Below are 12,424 nucleotides of genomic sequence, written 5' to 3' on the forward strand. Positions count from 1 at the left end.
CGATACACTGGGCCGAGTTCACTTCATTGTAAGGTTGTCCTGAAGTCTCACACGTCTTAATTACCGGCATTCACGGCCGCCCCGTCGAGAAACTCGTAAGTAAGGTGAAGCTGGCTGTCACTTGGTTCCCTCCCTCACTTTAGACACAAACCTCCTATTGTAAGACCGCGATGTTGATCAGTAATGTAATACGTGGACGCTCTATCAGCACGGCCAGAGATCATGTAACGTAGTATTCGAACTTGGAGACTGATTTTGGGTTTTCCATCCCGTAACCATACATTAAATGCACAGTCTGCGTGATCCTTTACCTCACATCACCAACTTTCACCCAACCCAAAGCACTTACTCATTATCTGAATTGGGGGCACATAATATATACCTAGTTTTATTTCGACTAATAGTAGAGCCATCTGTTGAGTAATTGAGCCCGAATTGATTTAATGAAATGCGGGGGTGGGTTTAGGCCATGGTCAACATTAATGGATTTTCCCCACCTGATCTGGACAGAATGCGTTACATAGGTGTTAAACTCAGAGTTTCTTTCAGAAATTTTTACCGCCCCCCCCCCCCCCCCCCCCCCCGAACGAAATGAAATTTATATAATTTATATAGAAAATATATACTTTTAACAGTGTCCGCCCCCCGAAGAAAGTTTACCGCCCCCCCCCCGAAGATTTCAATTGCCCCCCCGGAGAAAAAAGTCTGGAAGAAACACTGGTTAAACTTAAGAACACGTCCAAGTTGTAGGGAGGGTTTGACATAGCGAAGTGGATGGTTAGACACGGGCCGATGTTTTTTGAGTACCTAGCATCACACCTCCTTAAAGCATTGACCTTTTGACCGAGTGGCTTAGAGATAATAAAAAAAAAGTGAAACCTCTAGTTCAGGCACACTCTCGTCTTAATTGCATTATAGGAATTCCCAAACAGGCCAAGAGAGAAGTAGCCTGTAAATAAAGGCGTTACCGCTGTCCCGCACGGTAATACAAAACCGGATGAGACTCTATTGTAGGGCATGGCATCTAACCCCCCACCCCCAGACACACACCCGATATGTCCCCCTACTGTCTCCCCACCCCAAAGTTTCTCCCATTGAAACATCTGAGTTGTGAATTCTTTGTAATTTCGCCGGAGTCAATGTTTTCATCTTGCAAAGTACAATTTTTAAAAATGCTTTTCAATTTGTATTAACTTTAATTTGTAATTAAACTTTATATAGGCCTATCAGTAGCGTACGCAGGGGGGGGGGGGGGGGGGGGGGGGGGGGCAGGGGGAGCGGTCGCTCCCCCTCCAACCATTTTTAGCAAAGTGGCGCCTTTTTGGAAACTTTTTAAGTTTAAGCTTTAAACATTGATATTTGTTAAAAAATTATCTTTGATCGGCCCATCTATGCAAATCACAATATTTATTTCATGCAGCAATTAATCATAACAGTAGGTAGTCCAAACTGGCGAAAAAGTGCGTTTTAGGGTCAGTTTTTGCGGTTTTTTAAAAACAAAATTTCACTACTTCTAGTTGTCCTATAAGAATAAAAATTATATGTCAATAAAGTTTAAGTCTTTATCTGTCGTAATCTGGTATTTTTATATCTGTAACACATGTTTGAATGTGTTTTATATTTGTTTGAAAAGTATCAGTTACGTCAACAAATTTCACCGTTTTGCGAGTACCGATCGACCCCACACTGTTTCATTTGGTTGCGGCTTCGCGACGAAGCATCGTAGAAGCATAATCTTAATGTCATTTTAAAGAGGGAATTCTAGTCTATCGTTTGATGTATAAATTGAAAAAATAACTTGCTTATTTCATTTTAAAAAATCAGTTTTTAAAATTTAAATGACGATATATACACGAAAACAAACTAATTCTGTTTCAATTTTTACACCGATGTAAAGTTCACTTTTATAACTACTTTGTTTTGTAAATTCAAGTATTTCTGATTTACCGTCGCGAAGCCGTGCCCTCATCAAGCATATAACCCTCGAGTCAACTTTCAGCCCCGAATTAGTAGCTCGCCGAACGGTTTTAAAGGTTGACGACCGATGATGCTAAACGGATTTTACCCTTGCTAGAGCCTTCAAACAAGTTGTAAGTATCATTTTTAAAGTTTCATTTCCATTTTAATAAATGAATTTTAAGTTTGAATGTCAGTTTTGTTTAATTAGTACACGTTATTAATGTAAATTTGAACGCTACTAGTCCACGGTTTTAGCGTGTGAACTACACTTGTACACAGGGTGTGTTTAGACGTGAAGCTATTTAATTCAGGACATTCTAGGGACTTAAAATATGGATGCACTTAACTATTAGATGCTAGTGTTTACTAATTCTTTAAAATCTATCTAATGGGATTAATGATAGGGTCGTATTACTACAGTTTATCTGGACTATCACGTCAAAATTATGAATCGACAAATTCAAAATGGCCACCAGACAATCCTGGTTACTATGTGGACGAACTCAATTATTTACAGGGAACGAAGGTTAAATACTTATAAAATATTAATGAAACACAAAAGAAATTTATAATTATAATAACTCTACATTTTTATTAATTTATTTAAAACAAAAGACACTAATTTTTAAGGACTAATGTGATTAATTTTTTATTTTCTGTTGTGCACTCTGATTCTGATTCCCCTGCTGAATAATGTGAAATGGTCTGCGCCAGTCTCCTTAATAAAATGTACCAGATCAATTTTTAGATGGTAATTTATTAAGATTGTACATGTTGTGACTTAGTTTTAAATGTTATATTAATTGTAAGTGTAAGTAGTAATAGTAGTATTTCTCATTATTTATTTATTTTATATGCATATAGTAGTAACAATGAAGGACAGTTAAGTTGTCCTACAGGATGTAGAGAACCACAGTATGGCACCTTCATCATTGGATATCTCAACCATTGTGGCACAAACAACGAATATTTCATTCAATAGAATTAATATTAAAAATATACTATCAAGTATAAATTACCTTTAACAAAATGGTATTTTCAGGCTTTTTCATGTTTCCAGCTACAGTCATAGGACAAATAGTAGGCATTTACAATAGGCTAGTAGTAAATTTAAATATATTTTATTAATCACTAAATAAATTATTTATTCCATAGCTGGAGACATTTATGGTGGCCTATCCAGAACTTTCCTTACAAGGGAAGGGAAGAAGGCCAAGCCCCCCTCCCCCCTACAGTTCCCAAAACATATCACTTGCTCTTGATGCTCCACAAGATCAAGGTTGAGGGAAACAAGACATACAAAGGTGTGGAGTTGTGGTTTTAAAAACTGTTCCCCCAAAGCAGTTATCAACCCGATAGGTTTGAATGTAGCATCAACTGCTACATCACTTGTAGGCATCACGTCTTTATTAGATTACATTATATTACTCCACTAAATTTTGATTCTGTTTCTCCTGCACTAGATAACTGTGGCATTTTTTTTTAAAAAATATTTTAACTCATGTGATTTTTGAAAATAATGAACACATTCTTCCTGTTAATGTTACCAACACAATAGTTTTAGAGTTATTCTATGTCCAAAGCAAAAAAAAATAAATTTGAATTTTTTTTTTTTTATGAAAATAAAAGTGACCAAAACGCATTTTTGTCATTTTCAATTATTTTTTTTACCTTAGAAAGACTCATTTTAGATGACTGAAAAAAATTGGGCATATATATTACAAACTTTGCAGTAACTTTACCAATTTCTACACTTCTATGTTATTTAGTTTAGAAAATATGGGTTCTCAAAAATTGCACTTTTTGAAAATCAGTTTTTTACCAAATTTTGCTTTTTAAAAAATCGCATAACTTTTTTATTTATTGAGATATTTTGATAAAATTTGCGGCATAGAGCTTACAATTAAAAGTTCTTTCATGACATACTCACTCCAGAAGTCTGCAATCAATGGTTAATTTCAGTTTGGACTACCTAATAACAGTAATAGACTAGTAGAGTCAACGTTTACAACACGTATTATCAGCTGTATCAGTTTATCATTCTAAAAATAACCATTACGATGCATTGCAATGTTTAAAAACCTCTACGGGTAGTACCACTTGGCAAGGGGGGGGGGGGGTGGGGTTAAGTTTAAGGCAATTGTATAATGTATTTGCTTACGAATAATTGAATTAGAAAATGTTACATATAAAACTTCAAACATAATTACTTTATATTATATACAGTTTAAATCGTGTAATTTATGTTTAAAAATTACAATACAGACACAAATACAACTAATGTGGCACCTCTATTTAAATTTACTTATGGGCGACTTGCGTAGTGGTGGGGAAATTTTGACAAGGTCAACAACGTCATTACGATGAAGTAGTAGTATTATGACAGTTTGATTACGATTACAAATTATATGAAACAGTATCAACTTTCTATTAATTATTATTTTAGTTTACTAGTTCTAGATCTATATTATATTTGAATAATGCTATATTTTGTATTAAAACTAACACTGATCGCACAGTTAATTATCCGCTACTTATTAAATCTATTTTTGAATCAGTATACATGCGTAATTGAATATGTATGGGTCGTCCATAAATGACGTCACACTCGTAGGGGGAAGGGGGGTCCGTAATTTTGTGACGGTGGGTGATGAGGGGGAGGGGGGGGGGGTTCAGATAGTGCGACGTCACACTTTTGCATTATAAATATAAAAAAGCAACGTTAGAAAACGAATTTTAGACGTTATTTTGCGTTTAAAAAACTGTTTTAATAAATTGTAATAATAATTGATTAAAATACTCCATTTTGACTAGTTCTGACAAGATTTTGGAAAAATATAGCTGTTTAAAAAAAATTCAACTGCAATTTTGAGGGGGGTTGTAGGCTGAGGTGTGACATCATTTTAGGGGGGGGGTCTGGTTTTTTGTGACGACGTGTGACGGAGGGGGGGGGGGGTAAAAATCGTCAAAAAAAGCATGACGTCATTTATGGATGACCCCTATGTTTAGAACAGTCATCTAAAAACTGACGCTATGTTCACTCTGAGTTGGTTATCCACCCCCACCTTACCACCACAATTGTGTAGAGCAGGGGTCTCCAAACTACGGCCCGCGGGCCGGATGCGGCCCGCGAGGCCCTCTCATCCGGCCCGCGGAGATCTTTTTGTCCACGGAAAAAAACGTTTGTTAGTGATGGCTGAGGAACTTTGCCCAGAAAAATCAAAGACATGCCCGGAAGAAACTGGCCCCCGAACTGAAATTTGATAGTTAATGCGGCCCTCGGACTGAAAAGTTTGGAGACCCCTGGTGTAGAGCGACATTAACGTCACACCTAGGTATACGCTGGGTTGGATAATTGACCTAAAGAGACCGGACAGTGGTGAATAAAGTTGAACACCTCCTCCCACGAACTGATCTGTTAATTTAAGTACATTTGGGGAAAAGCATAATGATGTACCAAAGTACCATGCCGCTAGAATCATAGCTTTTGAAACGTAAATCTCTGTGAATATTGTTTTTGCAATTACCAGTAAAAGGTGTGTGAGCAATACAGTGATCTAACCCTTAGGCCTACCTTCTATTTATGTTAAAAAATTATCTTTAAAGAACACAAAAAGACACTAGCTAATTAAAAATGTGCACAATCTGAAATGTAAGACCGATATTTTAGTTATGCAGGCTATTATTCCGATTGTTTTATTTTTGAATTGAAAAGCTGGCTTTTATACCAACTCTGATTTTTAAAAAACTTTCATTACGCTGTAATACTTTAGAATTTGTGATGACAATATATTTAATTCTGATTGTAAACAAAACATTTTTGTAAAAACGAACAGTCTTAAGCTAATTTAATAGATTCTTAAGTAATTATTGATTTACGAGCCGACCCGCTGCGTATCATACGCCGCTATTTAGTTGTTTTTTTTCTACTTTTCAGTAATTTATAATTTGTGAATTCGACAGTACCAATGCTGCCATTGAAAATATTTGCTTAAAAACACTACCCCCCCCCCCCCCCACGTGAAAGCAGCCTCCTCTTAGTTACCTCCTGTAAGTTTAAAATCGTTTCAAACTCAATTATCTGCCCCTAATAGCCGTCACCAAACCCGTCTCTATGATTGTAAAATGTAAACAGAGTGAACACCGCTCACCAGATCATGTGGGGGTGGGGTGGGGGTGGTAGTGATAGTGATAGAGAGGAAGAGGGGGGACTGCAAAGGCGCGCTTGCAGCTTGTTTTCTAACTGATCCCAGAAGAGAATTATATATATAGATTATGATATTTATAATAAAATGTGTAGACATATACATATTTATATTAAGATATTGATTATTTCCCCTTTTCGCTTGTCCCAGGAATTATTATGTAATTTTTTTACAAGGATTAGGAAACAGATTATGCTGCGTTCATGGTTTTGGTTGTAGTGTATATATATATATATATATATATATATATATATATATATATATATATATATATATATATATATATATATATATATATATATATATATATATACATTTTTTTTAGAGTGATACAATTTTTTTGTTTTGTCGAACTACATTGTGGTTTTTTTTTATTTCTTCAGAGTGCTACTTTAAATTTATTTTACATCATAGCGAAGCAATGAGATACAGATTATATATATATATATATATATATATATATATATATATATATATATATATATATATATATATATATATATATATATATATATATATACTTATATAGAAGATATTACAGACTCGGCGCCTTTTTTTTGCTATTTTCGCTCCCCCTACACCAAAAACCTGGATACGCCTCTGAGGCCTATATATATATATATATATATATATATATATATATATATATATATATATATATATATATATGGGGCATCTTCCGCTTGAGTTGGCTCCGGGCATCTACATACATAGGTCTGCACGCCATTGCGTGATGTCATTTGCAGCTGACATGAGGCTAATTGAATAGAAAGAGATAATGTAATTTTTTTTAAAATACAACAAAATAAACCGGGAGTGATCTCCCCTAAACTTTCTCGAATATTCTTATATAAAATAACATGGGATGGGAACTCGGGCTATAGACATTATTTTTAATCCATTTTAAATACTTAAAGTTTTAAAAATAGAATAAAATATCGTAGACAAATTAATTGCACACCAAGTGAACGCCAAATAAAAAAGCGCATAATAGTGCGCAATATTATTAGTACTTTTAAAATTTACATTAGTTTTTTGAGAAATCGGAAGTAGCGTAAATTACTACTTCCAGTCAACGGAAATTACTCAAAATTTAACAGAAGGTAGAAAATTAGATCTTTTACTTACTTTTGAAATTTCATTTATCTATCTGGAATAGTACTCAAGTTATAGGCTTTTGAAAAATTCAAAGTAGGAAAAGTACCACTTCCGGTTATCGGAAATCGCTCAAAAAGTTGATACGGATCTACGATTTTGATAAAATACTTATATATGAAATTTCATCAACCTAGCTGTAACGGTACTCAAGTTATCGTGTTTACACACGGACAGACAGACAGAAACACAGACAGACACACAGACATACGGACAAGATTGCAAAATTATGTTTTTCCGTACCCGTGAGGTGTAAAACGTCGAGATTTGTAAAAATCTCGATTTTTTTTTTTTTGCACGAAAGTCTTGTAATTTACAAGACTTTCTCTATACTTCGTATATACGAGAAAGTAAAAAACCAAGCACTGACATTTTGAGATTTTGCGACATTTTGCTTGATGAATAGATCTGAATGATTTTTAATTATTATATTAATGTTTTAAATGGAATATTTTTGTGAGCCTGATATCTTTAGAAATTCGGCTCTAAAATGTATCAAGCTCTCGCCATATACACCTACACTGCCCATTAAACTCCAGAAGAAGCTCTGATTAAGATGTACAGACGCGACACTTGTGGTGCTGACAATAGGAGAGGCCGCCCGCTCTTGAAGGTGCTCGAACCCGCGCTTTATAAAAATAACTATTAACGTTAAGATGTTAGATGACATTTATATAAAGCAAAAGATTGTTTTGTCATATTAAAACTGACATTTGACAATAAAGAGCTTTTTTTTTTTAGACTACACAGTCAACATGGGCGTTCAAGTCCAAGACAAAAAAAAACTCGTTTTCTCAAAAGATGCACAACTTTGCTAAATTTGTCAACGGTTTCGCTAAATACAGCACATTATTTACGGCACCATACAAAGTGCAATAGCCTGCTGATACTCTATCGGCGGCCTGCTAGATTTGTCGGATCTGGGCCGCATTCAATGGCCGATTCCTAATGCGGACTCAAATTGCTAATTGACATTAAAATTATACCCATACAAAGTTCACGTCGTACAGATATGTACAATGACGTACCGAGAGAACGTGCCATCCAGGGCAGTCATCCAAAGTGCTTGTTGTCTTTCTTTTGACAAAATCGCCAAGTTTGTTAGTATTGCATGGCTTATGGTACACCTCAAATACGATGTGATCAATTTAGGTTTTGAAAAACTCCTTTCGCAGCTATTGAAAACTGACGCTCATTGTTAAAAATATGCGGAGTGCTATGGTTAGGTAGGAAGGACACTCAGCAAATTCCCAATTGTCAGTGATTTCTTCAAACTTTGAATATGACAACGAAAACTTCGGATTCTGTACAACAGATTATCTGAACTCATTTCGTCTTAGAGTTCTGAGAGATTCTTGCAGGCTGCGAGGATGTCGTTGTTTGCAGAATTTATTTTAAAAAGTCAAAATCCACTATAATCGTATTTCTTTCTTGCTCAAAATATTTACTGAGAACCTTCATTTTTTGCTGCGCAGCTATCAAGTCCTAAACTCTTTGACTGTCGAAGCTTTTGCGTATGGTCAATTTCTTTTAATATGGGGCCAGAGGCGTAGCGACTCTTCTCGGCGCCCGGGGACAAACTTTCAATTTGGCGCCCCCCCCCCCCCCATATATTTTTTTTATATTTATAATGCAAAACTGCAGCTAAAATGAAATTTTAATTTGCTTTTACAACCCAGTTTGGTTCCCCCTAAGGTCGGCGCCCGGGGACATATGCACCCCACTCACTACGACTCTGTATGGGGCTCCATAAATATAGGCCTAGATATTATTATGATATAAGTAAGACATAAGATTAAGAATCGTCACAGCATCACGTCGGGTTTTAACTGTTTCTGAATCACCATCTCTAAGCTCTTCAAGTGCATCAATAATTATTACGGTTAAGTGTATCTAAATGCAAGGCCACAGCTCAGTGGCGGAACTAGAAATCAACCGGGAGTGATCTCCCCGAAACTTTCTCGAATATTCTTAATCTTATATAACACTACGGGGGATGGCAGCTCGGGGTATATAAATCCATTTTTAATTCATTTTTAATTACTTAAACTTTTTAAAATAAAATAGAATCGCGTAGAAAAAAAGAATTGCGCACCATGTGAACGCCAAACAAAATGTGTATAATGGTGTGGAATAATATTAGTACTTTATAAATTCACATGCGTTTTTTTGAGAAATCGGAAATAGCATTAATTACTACTTCAGGTCAACGGAAATCACTCAAAATTTGACAGAAGGCAGAGAATTAGATCTTTTATTTACATGTGACATTTCATATATCTTTCTTAAATAGTACTCAATTTTTAGGCTTTTGAAAAATTGAAAGTAGAAAAAGTTCCATTTCCGGCTATCGGAAATCACTGAAAAGTTGATAGAGATCTACACATTTGATATAATACTTACGGACATACGGACAAGATTGCAAAACTATGTTTTTTCCGACTCAAGGAGGTGTAGAACAACGAGATTTGCAAAACCTCGATTTTTTCCCCTTACGATTACAATACTTTCTCTATAAGGGAGTCTAAAATCCGAAATTTTTGTGGAAGTCATAGATAGATCACCCCTATTCAAATGTTGAAAAAAAATCCTTTTTACAAGCTTTTATTTAACTCACTTCCTCTGTCTGTCGTCAGTCTAGATCGAAACGCAGGAGCGAAAATAAATTTAAATAGAACGTGATGACGCGTGTGGTGTGGTTGGATAGACATGCCTACTAATTCGTTCCAATATTTAATTAATTCATAAAAAATTAATTAGGCATCCAATTAAGTCAAATTTTGTTTCAGATTGCATTGTCTTCATGTCTTGACCCACGTGCCAACTGTGAATCGTATCGGTCAAGTAGAACTGTCCGAATTTTCACTCCTGCGTTTCTATCTAGACAGACTGACGACTGACGAGGAAGTGAGTTAAATAAAAGCTTGTAATAAAACATGTAAAGTACTGACACAAAATTTCATTAAAAAACGTTTTAATAACAAGCTTTTATGTAACAATTCACTAAAAAGTAGAAAATAAATTATAGACTACTATTTAAATAACTAGAAAGAAAAGCGTGTGTGTCTTCCTAAACATTAGTGTAGGTATCCAATCCTAATATATAATTCCCCATGTGCGCACTTCTCTCTGACCGCAAAATATTTTCGCCGGACATCACGTCAGAATCGGCAGCGATATATGAAGAACTTTTTACAAACTTTTATTGAAAAAAATATGTTAGATGTTTTAAATGTATAACCACAAAATTATTTAAAGAAGAAAAATAAAAAATAAATGCGTATTCGAATGTAGAGAAACAGTATTATTTATGCAACCGGAAAAGTGTATAAACTTGAGACAAGAACGCATTTAACAATAACGTCGCTTATTGTTTACACTAAAAAAAGAGCACGAAACTGATGACGTCATCTTCCGAGTTTAGAATAAAAAGAAATTAACTATTTCATTCAAATATGATTTAGAGCTATGTACGCTATGTTATGTATACAATACGATTTTCTCGGCCTAAACTTAAAAAAAAATATTTTATCTATTTGGATTCTAGATCTAGAGATTCTAGATCTAGATATTGATCTCGATCTAGATATTCTAGATCATCTAGATCTAGAGATTCTAGATCTAGATCTAGATGATCTATAAAGCTAAGTTGTCGGGTGCCCGATAGGGCACTTCCCGGCGCCGCAGGCGCTTCAAATTTGGCAGGATCTTGCCTTGGGGCGACAGAACACGGGGGCCGGTTGGCCAAAAAGTCTACGATGAGGGGGTCAAAACTGACCTCGACTGACCAGCGCCTTATATGGGCGAATTAATTAAGCATTCAAATTCTCAATGTTTTCGAAAGCCTAAGCGAAGCTGGGCAGCATGCCTAGTAGATACTATAGTGACCCACGCTTTTCTTTCTAGTTATTTAAATAGTAGTCTATAATTTATTTTCTACTTTTTAGTGCATTGTTACATAAAAGCTTGTTATTAAAACGTTTTTTTATGACATTTTTTTTAATGAATTTTTTTTCTTACAAGCTTTTATTTAACTCACTTCCTCTGTCTGTCTGTCTGTCTGTCTAGATCGAAACGCCGGAGAGAAAATTCGGACAGTTCTACTTGACCGATACGATGCACAGTTGGCACGTGGGTCAAGACACGAAGACAATGCAATCTGAAACAAAATTTGACTTAATTGGATGCCTAATTTATTTTTTATGAATTAATTAAATATTGGAACGAATTAGTAGGCATGTCTATCCAACCACACCACACGCGTCATCACGTTCAATAGCTGCGCCATCAGTTTCAATAGCTGCGTCATAACGTTCAATAGACGCGCAATGATTTTTAGTCATGTAACACTATTGAAAATAAAACATGTAAAGTACTGAAAAAGAAATTCATAAAAAAATCGTTTTAATAACAAGCTTTTATGTACTAATGCACTAAAAAGTAGAAAATAAATTATAGACTACTATTTAAATTACTATAAATATAAAGAAAAGCGTGGGTCTCTTCTCAAATATTAGGAAAGGTATCCAATAGGTACTAAAAAAAGTGACCCACGCTTTTCTTTATAGTAATTTAAATAGTAGTGTATAATTTATTTTCTACTTTTTAGAGCATCATTACATAAAAGATTGCTATTAAAACGTTTTTATGAATTTTTAAAGAAAACTCATTTTCCTATACATTAAACATAGATCATCTAGAGGTAGTTGTTCAGCCCTAAATTGCGAGGCTTTAAATTTTAAAAAGTAGAATCTAGATTCTATATCCCGAAAAAAAGATCACACTAAATTATTAAATATTATTATAGTTATAGCATATCATTTGCCTTAAACTAAACATGTAGACCTCTCCCCACCAGTCCACCCGAAGCACAATCAACAATGTTGGAAATAAATACCGCTCCCCTATATATATAGGCTATAACCTAGGTGGGTTATTTTCACATTTCGATAATGAAGACTAGGTTAATTAACTGAAATAAGTAACTAAAAACTCCCCCAAATCGTTTTCAATGAAACGTCAAAAAACACATAGACTCTAGATCTAGCCTAGGCCTAGATCTAGATCTAGCAAATTTTGACTAGATCTAGATCTAGATATCAAGC

Source organism: Physella acuta, unplaced genomic scaffold (assembly GCF_028476545.2).
Source record: "Physella acuta isolate Inbredline_101_S28 unplaced genomic scaffold, ASM2847654v3 ptg000075l, whole genome shotgun sequence".
NCBI classification, from domain to species: domain Eukaryota; kingdom Metazoa; phylum Mollusca; class Gastropoda; family Physidae; genus Physella; species Physella acuta.